The 14788-nt window shown below is 46.8% G+C and overlaps 1 long non-coding RNA gene across 1 annotated transcript in view; it reads left to right on the forward strand.

Moving 5' to 3' along the window:
* LOC132379296 (uncharacterized) overlaps window positions 1–13970 on the forward strand; it is a 34033-nt gene extending 20063 nt beyond the window's left edge. Inside the window, exons 3-4 of the long non-coding RNA XR_009507364.1 lie at window positions 9675–9797; window positions 13674–13970. This is a non-coding gene — a long non-coding RNA (uncharacterized LOC132379296). The remainder of the gene's footprint in view (window positions 1–9674; window positions 9798–13673) is intronic.
* The last annotated feature ends 818 nt before the right edge of the window (window positions 13971–14788 follow it).

The raw sequence follows: 14788 nt of genomic DNA on the forward strand, positions 1-14788 counted from the left end.
ACTTCTAGAACGCCTGAGAGGGAAGACCGGTTACCACGTTCCGCGGGCCACCCCGCGGTCCACCCTACCTTCTCCAACCAGCCCTATCCTCTCCCCCCCTGCCGTTCCTCGCAGAGCTCCCGCTCCTACTGTTCCGGTGGGTCCGACGACACCCCCCCCCTCAGCACCCCAGACTCCGATGCAGATCCCGGCAACCATTAAATACCAGCAACAGTTACTGTCCCTATCCTTTCTCGTGGATTCCGGTGTGGAGGGCAACCTGCTGGACGAGGAGATAGCCACCCAGGCCGGAATACCTCGTGAGCCGTTATATACCCCCGTGGAGGTCCGGAACCTGGACGGAAAACTGCTGGCTCGGGTGACCCACTGTACGCCGCCCCTGACCTTGATTTTATCTGGCAGCCATCGGGAGGAAGTACGATTCAGCCTCATTCAGTCACCTCAAGCCCCGGTAGTCTTAGGGTACCCATGGCTGACCCAACACAATCCCCGGATTGACTGGTCTACCGGGAGGATAGCCGAATGGAGCACGTCCTGCCATACCCACCGCCCTGTCTCCCAGAGAATTTACCGTGACCACACATGTTTCGGAACTCCTTCACTTGATCCGGGTCCCCAAGGAGTACCATGACTTAGGACAGGTGTTCAGCAAACAGCAGGCCCTTTCCCTGACCCCGCAGCGCCCTTACGATTGTGCAATCAACCTTCTCCCCGGGGCCCCGCTGCCCACCAGTCGCCTATTCAACTTGCCCCGGCCAGAGAAGGAATCAATGGAAGGTTACATCAGTGAATCTCTGGCGGCGGGCATCATTCGACCCTCATCCTTCCCGAAGGGCGCAGGTGTCTTCATTGTGGGGAAGAAGGGTGGCTCTCTCCGTCCCTGCATCGACTACCGAGGCCTGAATCATATAACCATTAAGAACAAGTACCCACTGCGTTCGAGTCACTTCATTGAGCCACCATTTTCCCGAAGTTGGACCTCTGAAATGCCTACCATTTGGTCCGGTTAAGGGAGGGGCACGAGTGGAAGACGGCTTTCAATACTTCTTTAGGCCACTTCCTGTACTTAGTACTTCGAGCCACTTGAGTACTTTCGGCCTCACCAATGCCCCCGCCGTCTTTCAAGCCTTGATCAATGATATCCTAAGATATTATTAACCGCTTCTTGTTTGTCTACCTGGATGACATCCTGATCTTCTCCAGCAGTCCCCAGCAACACGTGCACTATGTCCGTCAAGTCCTGCAGAGGCTGGGGGAGAATAAATTATTCATAAAGGAGGAGAAATGCGAATTTCACGTCCCCTCAGTCAGCTTCCTAGGGTATATCATCGAGAGGGGACAGGTGAGAGCTGATCCCGAGAAGATCCGGGCTGTGGCGGAGTAAACCCAAACCCACTGACCGCAAGCAGCTTCACGGTTCCTGGGGTTTGCGAGCTTCTATCGCCGGTTCATCAGAAACTACAGTCAGGTGGCGGCCCCCCTTACCTGGCTTACCTCGCCTACCACACCGTTTTGCTGGGACTACGAAGCTGACTCAGCATTCACCAACCTGAAGAGGCGTTTCACCACTGCCCTATCCTGGTTCATCCGGACCCATCCCGACAATTCATCATGGAGTTGGACGCCTCCGACTCCGGGGTATGAGCGGTCCTAACCCAACGGGCATGTTCTGACGAAAAGCTTCACCCCTGCTCCTTCTACTCTAGCCGACTGTCCCGCGCGGAGCGGAATTACGACGTAGGGAATCGGGACTACTGGCGGTCAAACTAGCGCTGGAAGAATGGAGGCACTGGTTGGAGGGGCAGAACACCGTTTGTGGTATGGACGGATCATAAGAACCTGGAGTATATTAGGTCTTAATTGCCAAGCAATTGAACTCCCTTCAGCTCCGTTGGGCATTGTTCTTTGGAGTGTTCCAGTTTACCCTCACGTACCGTCCAGGATCCAAGAACGGGAAGCCAGACGCGCTATCCAGTCAGCATGACTCCAAGGAGGACACCTTCAGCTCCCAGACGATCCTCCCTCCAAATTGCGTGGTGGCCGCTCTCTTGGGAGATTGAGGCGAAAGTAAGAGAAGCCCATCGGGAAGACCCCGATTCTGGAAGCGGACCCAGCGATCGCCTGTACGTGCCCGCCTCCGTCAGGCCTCTGGTCCTCCAATGGGGACACACGTCACGGTTTGTCTGCCACCCCGGGAGTGATCGGACCCTGGCTCTCCTGAAGAAGTACTTTTGGTGGCCGTCCATGGAGGGGGACACCCACTCTTATGTCTCGGCTTGTTCCATCTGTGCCAGGGGAAAAACCTCTCATCGACCACCGGCGGGTCTACTTCGTCCTCTACATGGCCCTGGTCGCACAGCGCCCTATAATTCGTCACCGATCTACCCCCTTCCCGCGGAAACACCACTGTCCTCACCGTGGTAGACCGATTATCGAAGTTGACAAACTGCGAATCCAGACAAGTGTGAGGTGATGCAAAGTGGAAGGACAAAGCAGAAGTCTGAGTACAGGATTAATGGTCAGTTAATTAAGAGTGTGGATGTAAAAAGGGACCCTTGTGGTTCAAATCCATACATCCCTCAAGGTCGCTACACAGGTTGATAGGGTGTTTAAGAAGGCCTATGGGATGCTAGGCTTCATTAACATGGGGATTGAGTTCAAGAGTAGAGAGGTCATGTTGCAAACCTGCAAATATCTGGTGAGACCACACTTAGAGTATTGTGTTCACCTAATTATAGGAAGGATGTGGAAGCGATGGAGAGGGTGCAGAGAAGAATTACCAGGATGTTGCCTGGTTTGGAGAACAAGTCATATGAAGCAAGGTTAGCAGAGCTGGGACTATTCTCTTTGGAGTGTAGAAGAATGAGAGGGGACTTGATAGAGGTCTACAAGATTATGAGAGGAATAGGTAGGGTGGATAGTCAGTTCCCGTTTCCCAGGGCACCAATAGCAAACTGTGCGGGCATCATCTCTGATCGAGGTCCCCAGTTCGTCTCGCAGGTATGGAAGGCTTTCTGTCAAGCCTTGGGTGCAACGGTCAGCCTGTCATCCAGCTTCCACTCCCAGACGAGCGGGCAGACGGTACGGGTCAACCAAGAGCTGGAGGCGACGTTACGTTGTGTAACGGCAAACCACCCGTCAACCTGGAGCGATCATCTCCCGTTGGTTGAGTACGCCCACAACTCCCTGGTGAGCTCTGCCATTGGGACGACCCCGTTCGAGTGCTCCTGTGGGTACTAACCCCCGCTGTTCCCCGCAAAGGAAGAAGAGATCGCGGTACCATTGGTTCAGGACCATGTTGATCGGTGCCGGAAGATTTGGGAGGAGATTCGCACGGCCCTACTCAAATTAACAGATCGGAATAAGAAAACGGCCGATCGACACCGGACTCCAGCACCAGAGTACCGACCTGGCTTTCCTCCAGGGGCATCCCGCTCAAATGCGAACACAGGAAAATCGCCCCCCCCCCCCCCGCGCTTCCTGGGAGCATTCATAATCGAAGGGATTATCAATCCCACAGCGGTCCGCCTCACGCTGCCAAAGTCCATGTCTATTCACCCAACCTTTCATGTGCCTCAGTTAAAACCAGTCTCCGTCAGCCCTTTGTGTCCCCCAGCTGAGAGTCCCCCCTTGCCGGGCTCATCGACAACCACCCAGCATACACCGTCTGACGACTACTAGATGTGCGCCGTTGGGACAGGGACCTCCAATACCTGGTGGATTGGGAAGGGTATGGTCCTGAAGAGAGTTCCTGGGTCCCCCGCTCCTTTATCCTAGAACCTTCCCTCATCGAGGACTTCCATCTGTACCATCCAAACAGGCCCAGAGGATCGCCGGGAGGCTCCCATTGAGGGGGGTGCTGTCATGGTCCCTTCTGGTACCTTTAGTACCTCGTTTAGTTCCCAATCCATTCCCAGGTTCCAATAATTATGAACACCTGCATTCCATCAGACAGTAGTGTAAGAGTCCTGTGACCACTACTATAAGGCGCTAGTTCGTTGGTCAACTCGTGTACAAGTAGCCTCAGTCCATGGTGTTTAGAACTATCAGTTCGAAGTTAAGCCTTCTTCCGGAATTATCTACCAAGACTAAGACTCCGGGAAAAATCCCCCTTGGAACCCTTCCCATGCTCGCTACGACGGCAGTGTCTCCCTCCTCAGCCTCCACGCCCGTGTTCAGCACTTGGGTTCGACCCACCGCCACGTCCGTGCAACAGAATGGAGTCACCAGAAGCTACGAGTACAGGGTGAGGCCTCCCAAGTAAACAGGAATGGGCACAAGGAGTGTCTGATGCTAAAGATGAGATAAGGAGATCTCAGAGAGTCAGGATATCTCCAGATAAACCGACATATGAAGCACCTGGGAAAAATAGTGTTTCATCAATCCCGATTGTGACATGTTTCTTCCATTTTCAGATGGATTAGGGACGCTGAAATCATGAAAAACATTTGAACACTGCGTTATTAATAATGGTCTGATAAGTTCCAAAAGCTTACAGGTCATGGACACCTGATTATTTTTGGTTGGGTGAGGGGGGAGAATGTTTCGATGGTTCAAAATGTATTTCGACTGATATACTGCTAGGCATTTTATTTTGTTTTGCTTCAGCTGAGATAAGGAGCCATTTGCCCAACTTGGGAATGCTGTATTAGCCAATCATGTTGGTCTTGGTAAGGTGTTGTAACATTCTGTCCAGTGGGATGTTATAGAACTTACGAGACATCAGGGTAGGGTCAGTTTTCAGAGGGACAATGATCCGGCTTTGGGTCTTTTGTTAGGAGGTGTTGGAAGAGAAGGAGGTGTGGAAAAGAACGTATCGCAAGCAATGCTTTGTGCGGACGAATGGCTCCGAGGAGGAAGTGCCAGTAATTCTGAGTTAGTCAGTTTATTCTAACGTTCTTAATGGGAGGTTCAAACTGTGACTGGTGATATGGGTTCATCGCCGAGATTAAAGCTGTCATACGGTGGGTGTTGAAGGCAAACCCAAATGCAAGACACAGACACTGAAGTACTGGGAACTGGACTGGACGTGACTGGACGCAGACTAGGAGCTGAAACAGGAACACAGACTTGGGCTAGGACTTCGGCTAGGCAAGCAGGACCAGGACAAGGAATTACGAACGAGGAGTCTGGGTTAGGACTCCAAGCCAGAGATGGGACAAGGACCCAGAACCTGGGTCTTGACTCTGGCTCGGACTCCAGAACTAGGCGAAGACGTGACCAGGCGACGGGACTGGACGAGGCTTGAATTCTTTGAGGCTTTCCTGGGCAGGACGAGGTACTCTTGGGTTGGGCAAGGCACAAGGACAGGTTGAGACCCCGAAGCCTTGACTTGGTCAACACAGAGACTTGGTCTTGGCAGAACAGGAACACAGAGCCGGGACCCTTCCTCCGAAGCAGGACGTAGAGCCGGGACTCGTACACAGAACACTGAGAGACAGTTCTCCATTCAAGGTAGCGGCAAATGACTGCACCTATCTAGTGAAGACGTGGACACAGAGGAAGATTCAAACAACGATAGACAGTTCCTTATCTAGACACAGCAAGGCTCCGGTCTTGCTCCAGCAGTAGAACTTGACAGTGTTACAGGCGAGGACGCAGGCGAGGTTGCAGGCAATTCTTCAGGCAAAGGTTGCAGGACAGGCTTCAGGCAAAGGTTGCAGGCAAGACTTCAGGAAGGAAGGGAAGGGATCAGTCCAGCAGCCTCAGGGTAATGGCAAAGACGGCCTGACTCACCCCACAGAGGCGAGGACGGGATACTGATGAGACGAACCAGCACCCACACCTATATTCCTAGCCCCAAGACGAGCATCAGGTGCCTATGATTAAGCCTAACTGAAACAAGAGACAGCCTGAAGACCCGGAGTCCGGAACGGACTATGACAAAAGCGTTGCACCCAACTACTTCAGAAAGGAGCTCCAATGTTCTTATACACATTTAGACTGGTTTAACTGTAATGGACCCTTTTTCTTTTCTTTTCTGTTAACTGTTTGTTAAAGTTGAAATATTGATAAATATACTACCACTGGAATTTTATACCAACGTACAATCAGATATTTCCTGGTGAGCAATAACTTTGCATGGGTAGTATTTGCACGGCATTCACCACAATTTTCGTTCCCTCATCGAAACGTTCCAGCTTTCCTGTTGGGAAATTTAAGGAGACCTTCCCACGCTATGCTGACTCACGTGGCTGTTGGCCAGAGTTAGTTTCCAAGCCTGGTTTATTTTTGAGCCACGGTGAGAGGGTTAGATGTATATATTAAAAGCTGACATATGTTTGCACAGGCACATCGCATCAGATAAAGAACATTTAAAACAAAGACATATGTTAAACTTATCATGCACAATCTTTGAAGTATGAAAACGAAAAGAGCAAAAAAGTCAATTTCATGGGAAGACGATCAACGTGGTCATCGTGTTAGTATACTGCAGTTTTTACTGTTGTGCTTGTTGTCTGCAGACCAAGTGGTTGAAGGAGATGTTCTTGCATCTGCTGCTGGTGGTCATAAAAGCTTTGAATATTCTTCACACCAAAATCACGACTCATAATCACAACCAGATTTCTACCATTGATGATACCGAGAAATATCCTATGCTTCGTTATGTCAGACACATTGGTAATACAGATAGTGGAAACTTAGGATCACTTATAAAGCCCTGCAGTGCTCCATTAGTTGCAACCTGACAGCCCTAAATCAATGGATTTCTCTCGTGCTGGATCTTCTTAAAACATCAAGATTGATATATCCCCAAGGCCAGATATGATACACCCTAGGTTGTTATGGGAATTGAGAGAAGAGATCTCTGGAGCATTAGCTATGACCATTGAATCCTCTTTGGCTGCAGGCCCAAGGGTCGGTGGATTGGAGAATGGCAAATGTAGTTCCTTTGTTTAAAAATGGTAATAGGGAGAAACCTGGGAACTATAGACCGGTGAGTCTTATGTCGGTAATCTGCAAACTACTGTAAAGGGTTCTTAAGGATAGGATCTACGAGCATTTGGAGAAGTACAGTCTACTCATGGATAGTCAACATGGCTTTGTGAAGGGAAGATCGTGCCACACGAGCCTGATTGAGTTTTTTGAAGAGATAACAAAAGAAATTGATGAGAGTAGGACGGTGGATGTGGTCTATATGGACTTTAGCAAGGCATTTGACAAAGTCTCTCATGAGAGACTCATGAGGCATGGGATAGGTGGAACCTTGGCTGTTTGGATTAAAATTGGCTTAAAGGAAGAAAGCAGAGCGTAGTTGTGGAAGGAAATTATTCTGCCTGGAGGTCGGTGACTATTAAAGTGCCGCTGGGATCTGTCCTGGGACCGCTGCTATTTGTGATTTTTGTAAATGACCTGGATGTAGAGGCGGAAGGATGGGTGAGTAAGTTTGCGGATGACACGAAGATTAGAGGAGTTGTGGATGGTGCTGCAGTTGTCGAAGGTTACAAGAGGATATAGACAGGCTGCAGAGTTGGGCAGAAAAATGGTAGGTGGAGTTCAATCCAGACAAGTGTGAGGTGATACATTTTGGAAGGACCAACCAGAAGACTGAGTACAGGATTAATGGTCAGTTACTTAAGAGTGTGGATGTAAAAAGGGACCCTTGGGGTTCAATCCAGACAAGTGTGAGGTGATGCATTTTGGAAGGACAAACCAGAAGACTGAGTACAGGATTAATGGTCAGTTACTTAAGAGTGTGGATGTGAAAAGGGACCCTTGGGGTTCAATCCAGACAAGTGTGAGGTGATGCATTTTGGAAGGACAAACCAGAAGACTGAGTACAGGATTAATGGTCAGTTACTTAAGAGTGTGGATGTAAAAAGGGACCCTTGGGGTTCAAATCCATACATTCCTCAAGGTTGCTGCACAGGTTGATAGGGTAGTTAAGAAGGCCTATGGGATGCTAGGCTTCATCAACATGGGGATTGAGTTCAAGAGTAGAGAGGTCATGTTGCAAATCTGCAAATCTCTGGTGAGTCCGCACTTAGAGTATTGTGTTCAATTCTAGTCACCTCATTATAGGAAGGATGTGGAAGCTATGGAGAGGGCGCAGAGGAGATATACCAGGATGTTGCCTGGTTTGGAGAACAAGTCATATGAAACAAGGTTAGCAGAGCTGGGACTTTTCTCTTTGGAGCGCAGAAGAATGTGAGGGGTCTTGATAGAGGTTTACAAAATTATGAGAGGCATAGATAGGGTGGATAGTCAGTACCCGTTTCCCAGGGCACTAATAGCAAACACCAGAGTGCATATGTACAAAATTGAGGGAGGGAATTTTAGGGGAGACATCAGGGGAAAGTTTTTTCCACAGAGGGTTGTGAGTGCCTGGAATAACTTACCAGTGATGGTGGTGGAGGCTAAAAAATTAGGGGTATTTAAGAGCCTCTTGGACAGGCACATGGATGAAAGAAAGATAGAGGGTTATGGGGTAGTGTGGGTGCAGTACTTTTTTAAAGGATCTTTAAAGGACTGTGGTACTTTTTTGGCACAACATGGAGGGCAGAAGGGTCTGGCCTGTAATGATCTATGGTTCTATGTACTATGGTTTTTCCCTGCTCACCAAGAGCACGTCTGTCATCTGTTAATCCTGTGTTGCCGAGTGTTTGTCGCATGTCTTATTAAAATCTAAATACATTCCACGTTATCTTTATTTTCTCCCATAAGCAGGCTGAGCTCCTTTCTTAAATAAACTGAATGAAATGTGTAAGGATGGCAGAGCAAGGCTAGAACGGTGTAATACGTTTACATAGACAACTTATATGGCGGCAATCAGGTCTTTCTAATCGATTAACCGTATACCTTGTAGTAAGATCGTCAGTGGAAATAACGCAATTTATCAGTCGTGCCACAGTATGAAGAACTGGAGATACAGGAACATATGGAGAACAATGGTCTCATTTGGAGGATCTTTCAGAAAGGGGAGGTGCTTGCTGTCAGAAACTACAGCAGAATGCGATAGCAGCCACATTGCCAGAAAAATGCAACTAAATTTATGAAAATCAGAGTTATAACCAAGTATTCCAAAGACCCAGAATGCAACCAGAAATAGAGATTTTCAGTGGCTTCTGGCAGAATGGTTTATTTGTGTGCTGGAAAATACAGGTCTTCGATATCTTTACACAATCGAGGTGGCTTCTGAAAAACAAAATGCCCGTGTGTGTCTTTACAATTCACAATGCTTCAGGTGAACTGATAGCATGAGAGATAACTAAGTACAGCATACACCTTTCCTAAAATTGCACCCACCAAAGCTGCTTTCGAAACTAAAACAAGCGAAGGGCCATGACGGCATACATATTCTCCTGCAAGGTTACTACTCATTTTATTATACCAGCCACACCAAAACCTGTTCCCTTGGTGAACGAACTCATGTACTGTGCTATTGTAAGAATAATAGTTGGAAATTATTTCCCAGGTTGAATAATTTTGTTCAAGCAACTCAAGCTTCACGTCAGAAAGAAAGCTTGCAAACCATTTATACATAAAATTTGCATGTGTGTGTGCGTGTTTATGCATGAGGGGAGTAAAATGCATTGTGCAATGGGGAAATAAGTGAAAATAGTTCAGAGCAATTGTTTGTTCAATGTGCTGTATCTAAGGTAATTTACCTTCCCACTAATTGTCCCAGTGGATCATTCAACTCAGGTATAAGAACTGCTTCAATTAATTTCCAGCACATGAGGCTGACGGAACGCTTGGAACAACTGATCGCAGATTCACAAGGGAAATGAGATATCCAGCAATTTACTACATAGCAACCGTTTACTATCCTGTACTTGCAGTGCTTGGCATCCCCGGTAAGAAGCCAGACCTTGTTACGATTTGATTGACTCCGTATTTCCGTTAACTGTGACACTTAATGCATTTTGATCTCTCTGTCATATAGATTGTATCATCCCACTTGGAGGTATAGCTACATGTCTTAATAACTTCTAAAACTAATATTCAATCCAATTCTCAGCAGTATTCATTCCATATTCTGAAATATGTAACGTAGGTCCAGAGTTTTAATTGTCCACATAGCTCACTCTGTGAAGCTATCTGTCTGTGGACTTCCACCCTGTTTCTATAACGTTAAGTGCAAGCTCCAGGAACAGCATCTGATTTTCGCTCAGACACACTGCACCTTGTGGTTCTCTATATCAAATTATTTCTCTTCGGGCAACTCACTGTCTGTCTGTACTGATAAGGTCCTGCTCAGATGCAGCTCATCAGCCTGTAATATCAGATCAGTTTCTTATCCCCCCCCCATGAGCAAAACCTCGCTTATAGGGTAAATATAGGCAGATCGCACGTTTAGAACAATGTTATTCCATTTCCCAATGTTGAAAGAATGTTTTGTGCAACTACTGGTCAATGTTATTCTATCCAGTCGATCGATGCCAGAGTTTATTCCCTTGGCAGCTTTGGCATGACCCCATCGGAGCAATTCCTTTACCTCTGCCCACTGCAACCCCAGCCAGCTGCAAACTAATTGTTTTTCTCTCTTCACTGTCTTTGAACAAGGGTAGTCAACCTGAAAATTTAGCTCTGATTCTTACTTCCAAAGATGCTGCCTGAAATTCTGGATGTTTTCAGACTTAATCCGTTTTTTAAAAAATTCACATGGCGGTAGCAGGTTCGTGTAGGGCTAGGTCGTCGGGTGATTCTTTTTCATAGAACATAGAACATAGAATAGTACAGCGCAGTAAGGCCCTTCGGCCTACAATGTTGTGCCGACCCTTAAACCCTGCCTCCCATATACCCCCACCCACCTTAAATTCCTCCATATACCTGTCTAGTAGTCTCTTAAATTTCACTAGTGCATCTGCCTCCACCAGTGACGCAGGCAGTGCATTCCATGCACCAACCACTCTCTGAGAAAAAAACCTTTCTCTAACAATGTGCCGCACATGAGGCTGCTAAACAAGTTAAGAGCCCATGGAATTACGGGGAAGTTATATGCGTATGTAAAGAGGGTTTCTTCTTTTTTGTTAACTAGCAGGAATGCTAATTTACTGATAACGAGAATGGTATTCCTTTGTAAACCAAATGGGGATTAATGTTCTTTCTTCTGAGTCTGTAAGCTTTTGTTGACGGGCTTTTGGGCAGATCGGCGCGAGGGGGTCGAGAGAGAGGACGCAATGCTCTAAGCTGGGCGAGGATCGGACCCCAAAGGGGGGTCCGAGGCCGGGAGATTCTCCGAGGGGGGGGGGATGAAGCTAGATGTGCTTGGTTGACCACTCGGAGGGTCCTGAGCTGTTTGGAGAGTCCGAGGAGTTCGGACGGTCCTGAGCTGCGAGTCGAGGAGTTCGGAGGGGATCGAATGGTGGCCAGAAGACTTCAGAAATTGAGCTCCAACGGCTGTGCACGAAGTGGTTTGGACTTTGATAAGTTTGGAGCCTTTTCTTTAATTTTCTCTTCATATATACTGTATCGTTATTAATCACTTAGTTACAGTAACCTTTATAAATTGTACTCATTTAATCGCATATGGTGTACTGTCTGTTTTTGGGTGAGGCGGGGACATCACACAGCATCCACACCAGCTGATTACCCAGTTTGGCGGGGCTGAAGGCTGCTCCCCCTAGACAAGAACGAGCTGAGCGAGCCTGAGGCGACCCAGGGGGTTACACGTAGATAGAGCGTTGGTTGATTGGCAGGAAACAGAGAGTGGGAATAAAGGGATCCCATTCTGGTTGGCTGTTGGTTACCGGCAGTGTTCCAACAGGGGTCCGTGTTAGGTCTGCTTCTTTTTACGTTGTATATCAACGATTTGGATTATGGAATCGACGGCTTGTGGCTAAGTTTGCTGATGATACAAAGATAGGTGGAGGGGCCGGTAGAGCTGAAGAAACAGAGAGTCTGCAAAGAGACTTGGATAGATTGGGGGAATGGGCAAAGAAGTGGCAAATGAATTACAATGTTGGAAAGTGTACGGTCATGCACTTTGGTAGAAGAAATAAACGGGCAGACTATTATTTAAATGGGGAGAGAATTCAAAGTTCTGAGACGCAACGGGACTTGGGAGTACTCGTGCAGGATACCCCTAAGGTTAACCTTCAGGTTGAGTTGGTGGTGAAGAAGGCAAATGCAATGTTGGCATTCATTTCTAGAGGAATAGAGTATAGGAGCAGGGATGTGATGTTGAGGCTCTATAAGGCATGGTAAGACCTCACTTGGAATACTGTGTGCAGTTTTGGGCTCCTTACGTGCTGACATTGGAGAAGGTTCAGAGAAGATTCACTGGAATGATTCCCGAAGTGAGAGGTTTAACATATGAGGAACGTTTGACCACTCTTGGACTACACTCCTTGGAGTTTAGAAGAATGAGGGGGGACCTCATAGAAACATTTTGAATGTTGAAAGGCATGGACAGAGTGGATGTGGCAAAGTTGTTTCCCAAGGTGGGGGAGTCTAGTACGAGAGGACATAACTTGAGGATTGCAGGGCGCCCATTCAGAACAGAGATGCAAAAACTTTTTTAGCCAGAGGGTGGTGAATCTACGGAACTTGTTGCCATGGGCAACAGTGGGGGCCAAGTCATTGGGTGTACTTAAGGCAGAGATTGATAGGTATCTGAGTAGTCAGGCATTAAAAGGTTATGGTGAAAAGACGGGGGAATGGGGCTAAAGGAAAGATTGGATCATCGCTTGATGAAATGGAGCAGACTCGATGGGCCGAATGGCCGACTTCTGTCTTATGATCTTATGCTCTAATATCCCCCTTGAACTTCCCACCCCTAACCTTACAGCCATGTCTTCTTGTATTGAGCAGTGGTGCCCTGGGGAAGAGGCGCTGGCTGTCCGCTCTGTCTATTCCTCTTAATATCTTGTACACATCTATCATGTCTCCTCTCATCCTCCTTTTCTCCAAAGAATAAAGCCCTAGCTCCCTTAATCTCGGATCATAATGCATACTCTCTAAACCAGGCAGCATCCTGTGAAATCTCCTCTGTGCGCTTTCCAATGCTGCCCGCTCTGTTCTGCCTGGCACATTGCAGGAACAATGCAGAGAGTTAGAAGTTTGGCAGAAGACGCTCACCAGGTTTTTGCCTAATTTTGCGACTATTAGCTAGAAATCTAAAAAAAAATATTTTTTCACTGGAGGGTCGCATGACTGGTGGCGACTTGACATAAATTGTCGGAGTTACAAGCAAAGACTGTGTCTCTTTTTTTAGGGTGGAGCTTTGTATATATTGTATACTGCAATGGCTAACCTTGCAATGAGAAGGTGATAATTGAAAGATTTACGAGGTCAGATTTTTATTTGCGGGTTGACAGGTTCGTGCCAGGGCGATTGTGGTAGCATATGCAATAACAAAAATTAACGGCATTCGGAGGTCAAATGAACAGACACATATTCAGGGATATCGACTTTAAATAGGCTTTAAATAGGGATTTTTTTGTGATCGAGGTCGGCAGAAACACTGTGGGCTGAAGGCCATTTGCATTGTGTCACGTGGAACATTCTTTTTTCATGTTCAATGTTCTCTGGTATATGTTCTGTTTTTTATGTTCCGTTATCTTGCCTCCCCAAATCCACATTCCGGTGAATACGTTATCTTGCATTTTTTTACTGAAGACGGCGATGCATGGTAGTGCCAATGTGCATTTCGCTCAACATTTATTCGCTATCCACATCATTAGTTCTTAAACGTTTTGCCATTAATTTCTTTTCTTGTCTATTTTCAGTTAACTTAACGGCGATTCTGATCCTGTCCCGTGGAAACTGTGGACTTTCCAGATGTATCACTCGCTATCTAACTGGAATGGCTGTGGCCGATTTAACAGTGGTTATCATTGCCATTCTCGTGGAACAGATAAATAATCTCTATTTTTACGCCGGTTTTTTGCTCATAACTCCGGTTTGTGCTTTAACGCTTGTCTTTAAAATTGTAAGCAAGGACTGTTCCGTTTGGCTCACCGTTGCTTTCACGTTCGATCGTTACGTTGCAATTTGCTGTAAAAATCTGCAGAAAAAATATTGTTCGGAGAGAATAGCCACGATAGTTATTGGAACAGTGGGAGTGGTGAGTTGTGTGAGGTGCATTCCACTTTACTTTGTAGTGGAGCCTTTTGTAATAATTGACAGCGTCCCTTGGCGTTGTGTCATTGTACCTGAATACTTCACTTCATTCTTTTGGAAAGCATATGAGATTTTTGACAGTATCACAACACCGTTGTTACCAATTTGCTTAATCATTCTATTTAATGGTTTAACAGTCAGACATATAATTGCAGCAAATAAAGTCCGCAAGGGACTCCGAAGCAGTAGTAATAATCAAAGGGATACAGAAGTGGAGAATCGGAGAAAGTCAATGATTCTGTTATTCGCTCTTTCAGCCAATTTCATATTACTGTGGATGCCCTATGTAATACACTCCATGATCTGGCAAACAGTGAATTATTCCTACACAGACAAGTATCTGAATACTCCGTCTTATATCATGCAGCAATGTGGAGTTATGTTGATGTTTCTCAGTTCGTGCACAAACACCTGCATCTATGGCCTGACGCAGAGGAAATTCAGAGAGGAGCTTGAGAAAGGAGTGAAGTTTATGGTTACATTAAACGGAAAACTATGTAATTTATGAACATGAAGTCGACTGCAACTTCGCTGAGTTTTTAAATATATAGTGCATTCAAATGGGACTATAATTTGTAATTAGTAACGCCGTTTGGCGTTAAATAGCATGAATAATTGTAGTAAATCAGGTAACTATCACAGCGACTTGTATACAATTGACGTGATTGGTTCAATGATAATCCGTGCATTCAACTCTGCTCAGAGCAGCGGATTTAGAATG

This window comes from Hypanus sabinus, chromosome 22 (assembly GCF_030144855.1).
Source record: "Hypanus sabinus isolate sHypSab1 chromosome 22, sHypSab1.hap1, whole genome shotgun sequence".
In the NCBI taxonomy this organism is placed as follows: Eukaryota; Metazoa; Chordata; class Chondrichthyes; order Myliobatiformes; family Dasyatidae; genus Hypanus; species Hypanus sabinus.